This window comes from Nelumbo lutea, chromosome 8, assembly GCF_056320005.1.
Source record: "Nelumbo lutea isolate HS-2025 chromosome 8, American lotus-T2T, whole genome shotgun sequence".
NCBI lineage: Eukaryota > Viridiplantae > Streptophyta > Magnoliopsida > Proteales > Nelumbonaceae > Nelumbo > Nelumbo lutea.
This window is the reverse complement of record NC_142691.1, coordinates 33,570,368-33,577,300: the sequence shown is the minus strand read 5'-3', so window position 1 is coordinate 33,577,300 and position 6,933 is coordinate 33,570,368.

Sequence of the window (6,933 nt, the reverse complement as noted above, 5' to 3'; positions counted from 1 at the left end):
GGATTGGTTCTCCGCGAGCAGGAGCCCGAACTTCGAGTGCCGAGGTGGTGCTGACTTGATTGGCTGGGAGGTTCCTGATCCGTCGGTGAGCTACGAAGCGGGGGTAGTTAGTCCTTCCCTCCTACCAGGGGATGAGGCCTAGCTTCTGGAGGGGTCCTGAGCCTGGAAAGCTTCCCCTAGGTGAAGGCGCCCGCCCTGAGGAGAGGGCTTGACCTGCTTGAGAGCAGGATGTCGAGGTGGGAGCTATGACTGATTCTGAGGCAGTTGGAGGAACTGCTGTTGGTAGTGGTACTGAGAAATGTGGTGTAGTACTTACTGCTGATGGAGTTGGTGTTGCTGAAACTGTTGCATTTGGCCTTGCATGGCCTGCATGCATTGCATCAAGTCATCAAGCTGGTTCTGGCTGGTTGCCAGAGGGACAACGGTCGGTTCGGTGAAGGTTGTCTCAATAGAGGGGGGAAGGGGAACATTCACAGGCGCCACTATTCATGGCACATTGAGGCTAGGGATTCCATATGTCGAGAGGGGGACGGTGAACTGTCCGATGCACACAGTGGCGGGTTGAGGGTGTTCCCCTATAGCATTCAGGTCGGTGTTACGTTTGTCACTTCCAGAGGAAGCCATGAATGCTAAGTTTTCTTTGGAAGAGAGGTAAAGGTTAGGGGAGGCTTTTTGAAGTCTTCCCACAGACAGCGCCAAATGATGATGCATGATCCGGTTGGTCTTAGCTGCTGGTAACCTTGCCTCTGATGGAGCTGAAGATGCCTGAAACAAGGAAGAAATAAGAGATTTCCAGGGAGGAACCCGGTGGAAATACTCCGAAGATCAAGTTAATACTCTTGAGAAGGCAAGGGAAAATAAGAGGCTTTAAGACCAGAAAGCACAAATATTACATACCTCTCTCTAGGGGAAGAAGGCCTTTTATAACCACCTGGTGCACTCACTCCCAAGCTTCTGCGAGGTTAGGTATAACCGCCTCTGTGGGGGGCAGACCTAACCGCCACTGTCCTCTCTGTTAGGGCCGTCTCTGCCACAACTGAGATGGCGGAAGCAGGTGGCCGTTACAGTGTGATTGCCATCTATCAGATCCAGACCAGTCAGGCGTGCTGCCCCAGAGTATGGACCTGTCAGGTACGATTTCACAGTTGCACGACCTAGACCCGACTTAACAGGGTGGTGTATGAGGTGAAGTCTTGAGTTCAGATGAGAGTATGGCCTACTGTCCCGAGGTGCCAGGATATGACCCGAACTGACCTTAGGTGGGCTAGTCCGGGCTTCGCCCCTCACGAGCTTGCTAGCTTCGGGATTCTTAGGGAGAGCTTGGGTTTCACTTCCCAGGAAGTGTGGGTTCCTTTTGGGGAGCTCGGGCCTCTTCTTGGGGAGATCGGGAGCTCAGACTTCTTCTTGGAGAGCTCGGGAGCTCGAGCCTCTTCTTGGAGATCTCGGGAAGCTTGGGCCTCTTGGGATATGGCCATGCTATGTTACCGTGCCGAGCTGGCGTTCCTACCAGGTCACCCTGGTTTCTTCCACGTGTCGCACAACCAAGGGGTCGGGCCAAATCTACCTCCATCACTTACCTTTCCTAAGGTTATTGATGGAGGGTGATTTGGCCCGACCTCATAGAACGGGTACACGTGGGTAAGACCTTTCTCAAGCGATGACTCAGCGTGATAGCACAGCAAGCGCAACCGCAACTCGGTGGGAAGGGCTCACCGAGTTTAGTCTGGCAACTCGGCGGGTTAGGCTACTCATCGAGAGTCGCCTGGCTTGCACATCCTTCCCAAGGCTGAGGCGCTCCGAGCTACCTCCGAGCTCACAGCCCTCCAAGCTACCTCCGAGCTCGTGGCCCTCTGACCTTTTCTAATGCTCGAGCTCCTCCTAGTGGATTTTAGGCCACTCCCAAACAGGAACACCCTGACCCACCTCTAGATACCTCCGAGCTCGGTGTAGCTTGCCACAGGCAGCTCGCCTCTTGTAGGGTAGCTCGGTATAGGGTAGCTCGAAGAAGAGCAATTCGACACATCACAGGAAGGCCTCCTACCTGACCTCCGTACCTGACAAACTTGGAGACTGCAACCACGTCTCTCGTCAGACAGTGTTGTGCCCACCACCTTTAGAAGGTGTCTTACACCTGACAGGTACGTACCCTGCAACGACGGCCCCGCGCGTGCCACCTCAACTCTGGCTATGACGGCTGCGACAATACGATAGTGGCGGTTATACCTACCCTGTCAGAGGCAGGTGGGCCTGATTCGACAGAGTTCTATTATAAGTAGCCCAATCCCAAAGGACAAAGGTAACTTTCTAATACTCGTGCTATCTGCACTCTTAGCTTTCTTCCTCTCTTTGCATCTTTCACAGAACTCTAACTTAAGCGTCGGAGTGTTCCCGCCGAGCAAGCCCCCAGGGATCTCTCATCTTCTCCATCTCAGGTACCTTTTAGGAGCCACACAAGTGCCAGCTAGGAGTGACCAGATTGCACACCATCGGTTATGTTTGGTTTGAAAGAAAAGATAGGGAAAGCAAGGGAATCTATACAAGATTTGTAAAGGTGTCCTTACCTATACAAGCAAGGGAACCTATATATATATATATAGGCAAGATTTTAAACTTTATCCCCCGGTGAGAGTGGTGGTTAAGCCATCATTACCAAGTATTTATTTGGCTAAAAGAAAGATTCACCACACCACCATATTTAGCAACATAGACACAGGAAGCAGATTTTGTAGGATAATAGATCTCAGCAAACAAACACAAGATACCCAAAAAAAAAAAAATGAATTTTCTTTTCTCATCCCATCCCCTCCCATTCAACTGTTTCTCGGCAACCAAACAGACTATTAGAATAAAGTTTTTGATCTGATCTCTTATAACAATACACACCATCGTTAGCATATATTTGGAGGCATGTGTAAAGATACTTTTCAAAATAGGTAAAGAAATTTGAAAATCAAGCTTAGGAATCTATCTCTTGTAAATTAGGCTAGGGTTGAATAGAATAGTAATTCATATAAAAGTTAAAAGTAATTGGTCGTTCTTGTGACCCATTCGGTGTAGATTGTTTGACTATTTAGCGATTATTTAGTTAGATTCACTTAGGCCCATTTATTGATAAAATATGTTAATTTAATCTATATTATTAATATATTATCAATTGTACTTACATTAACATAATATATAGAGTATTTAAATTTAATAATTTAATTAGCTTTCATCCATATATCAATTAGTTAGCTTAATTTAGATTATATATTAATTTAATTTCATATGTTAATCTAATTTATGTTATAGTAATTAGACTTACATTAAACATACATGGATGATCAAATGGCCAAAATACATAGGCGAGTAGTGAATGGTGGGCTGGTAGACGTTGGATTAAAGAAGATAACGAACTTTCAAGGAAAATGGTGCAAGTGGAAAAGTGCTTAGGGGATTTTTATGTATGATTATGTTTTATTTATAAAAAATTAAAATAGGAGAAAAAAAATGCTAATCTTGGATAGTAATATTTAAATCTCATATAAAAATAATGACATTAATAAAAAAATATTAATTAAAGAAATTTTAAAAATATTTAATTTCAAAATTAAATATCAACCTTAACATTTATAACCAGGATTTGAGTATAACTAATCAAGGTTCAAAATATCGATATGCCCGACACACCAGTAGGGGCGTATCGGGCGATATCAATAGTGTTTTCATCCCCTTTTTTTATTTTTTTTTCAAAACCGGTTTAGGGGGCGGTTTAAGGCTTCTCCACTCCTTGAACCGGTCAGAACATGTAGGGGCATATCAGGAAGCCCCCGGCACAATACTTTGAACTAGCTTATAACTAATATAGTATTTCTCTTATTATTTATTTTGTGGTCAACTTACTTGTTGTTTTTATATTATTATTTTCTATTATTTCTCTTTCATTCTATTATAATTTTTCTATTACCTTTTTTTTTGCCTTTTTAACAAAACTTAATATATATGACATTAAATTTAATTAATTGATAATTAATTTCCATTTTTATTTTTGTTAATGATTACGTTTCTTTTAATCCCTCCTATCACCATATTAGATATCGGATTTTCTTGTGCATCAAACAGGGGCCTCTGATACTAAATTTAAGACTAATCAACAACAACCAAAAGCTACCTTAATGAATATCACCTTGTCTACGGAAAGCTTTGTAGGGCTGTTGGACCAATAAAGTGGTTTGGCCCAACAGAACGATACATATTTTTATTTTCTACGATGGGAAGCCATTTAGGTTGCATTACGTATCATTATTATTATTTCTATCAATGTTTTTAACCTATTATTGGTCTAGATGGTTGAACTGTTTGAATTGTTACCAAAACCGTGTTTTCAGGTGTCGTTTTTCTAAAACCCAGATTTTGACCAAAATCATTGACTTGGTGAAAAACAATTTAATTCAGACAATTGAACCATTGACTCGTTCGATCCAATCACTAGTTCACAAGTTACACACTAAAACTTCTGAACGTCATAATCTTGTACCCGACTGTCCAATCTAGATGATACTTATATTGATTTGATATAACTATTTAAGATATCTATGCATCGAAGTCACTAGCCCCACTATTTTTTAATTTTGCCAAAAATAAATCATTTTTGGGCCTCAAAACCCAAATTTTAACATATATAACCACTGACAACCTAACCTGTGACCCAAAGACAAAAACAGTTCAGCCTCCATGTCGGATTCTAAAACATAGGTTTCTATGTGAAACATTTTGAGTTGATCAATATGTGCATATCTTAAAAATACATGTGCCATTTCTTGCGTCAAGAGGGAGAAGTCTAATTATTCTAGATTAGGTGACTCTCGTATGTGATGGGACAATATATATCTCTCACCAATCCTTATTAATCAATCCAAAACATGCATTTAGGTAAAAAGTAATGATACCAAACACAGCCTTAATGGATTTAGCCATGGAAAAAACACTTCCCACTATAGATCGGAAACACAGACGTGTTTGAAGGAATCTTAAATTTCATGATTTTAATGCATTGGCTACAAAGGAAAGGAAATAAGGTAACAGGATCTGCTGTCAGCAAAAGGTGTGTTAACACACTAACAGCATGCATCCAGCCACACATATGGAACTTCTCCCTATGAATGCAAGTATGGGGAGATATTAATGTCATATGTTATTAACAAATTTTTTTCATGCAATCTATAGCTATGCTGCGTTGGGAAACGATGCAAATAAGTGTGAATGCAAATATGTAGAATGTAAAACGGTTCATATATATTGTAAAGTTGGGTTAGTTTTGCATCGATTAGCTCATCTTCTTGCGAGACAAACTTTTAGCTGTAATAGATGCAAACATGAATTTCAATAAAACATATGCTTTTTTTTTTTTAACAAAAAGTCCTATTGGATGCAAATTTTACTTCTTTTTTATTGATGTATTTTTACGTCTTATTATCAATGTAATATTACCAAACATAGATAAAAATGAACCAAAGTGCAAATTTACCCTGAACCGGGATTTACACTCCATTTGCATTATTTCCAAACACAGCCATAGGGGTGGATGCGTGTTGTACTTGTTATGCCCACAGTCACAGACTATAGTGTCTTGCCATGCCAAGCTAGCTTGTTCACAGCATGTTAATTGGAAAGGGCCCCCTTCCCCCTTTCCAACCTAATTTTAGGGGACCCCAAATAACTGAAATGCCCCTCCAACGACCATAAACATCTAGTTTGGGAGTATATTTTTGTATTTAGTCATTCAGCACCCCTAAATCCTTAAAGTTGCTAATTATTTTGATGTCTACAGTGACATTGGAGTCTTGTTTTAGTGCTACTAAAAAAAATGTATTTGATGATTGAAACTTTGGAAAAGTGTATGTATAAAAGATTAGTTTCTCGTTTTTTCCAATTCCGTTATAAATTTTTATTAATTTTATTATACTATTTCATTCAAATCCCGTTGTTTTTCATTTTAATTTAGTTTTGTCATTCATATATGAATAATGGAATAAAATTTTAAGATTCTTTTCTCAACTTGTTGACTTGTTGTTTATCTTATTAAGTTTTTTTTTTTTCATTATTTCATTCTTTTTTCTTTTAAATTTCCCTCATAAAAAAGAAAAATTGTCTCACCATAACATACCGGCATAGCTCGCAACAATAACTGTTATGTGCTGGCATGGCACGATCGAGATCGAGCCACATGGGCGGCATGACAAAAGTGGGCCATGCCAACTTGGCACTGTCCACATTGCACCAGCTGAACAGATGCTGACATTGCCAACTCCCAAGTAGACATTGAAGAGCGATGGGAGAAATTGAAAGAAATCAAGTTAGACAAATCAAGCATAGGCCTTATAGAGTTCATCATGTGCACGGCGACTTACTGGTGGTTATCAGTGGTGCAATCGAAAATGGCAAAATTGAAGTGATGACAAATCAACTGGCAAAAGGAGGACATAACTGAAGAGGACAGAAGGTATGGACAGAGCAACCACCACTGAAGACTTCTAAGGAGAGGAGGACGACGAGCCAGGGCAACCCTGTTCAATGCACAAGTTCTGTTTCCACGTCAAATGTGGAGCCTACACACGTTAAGAGTAACAGAGGACAAAAGTGGTTTGTGTGTGTGTGTCTCATTTTTTTCTTTGTTACCCTCGCATTCATATGATTGGACTCCACAACCACATCCAACGTGTCCAAACTCCTACCACGATATTTTTATATTAAACCCTAAACTCTAAATCTAAATCTCTAAACTAATTCTAAGCCTTAAGGTTACCAACTATAGTGGCCAGTGTTTTCAAAATCGGATCGAAAAAACCAAAAATTGGTCAATTGATCGGTTCTGTTTCACCCCAAAATTATTTTTTGGCCAAAAGTTATTGATTTAGTCAATGAATTGTTGATCTAGGTGGTTGAATCATCAAT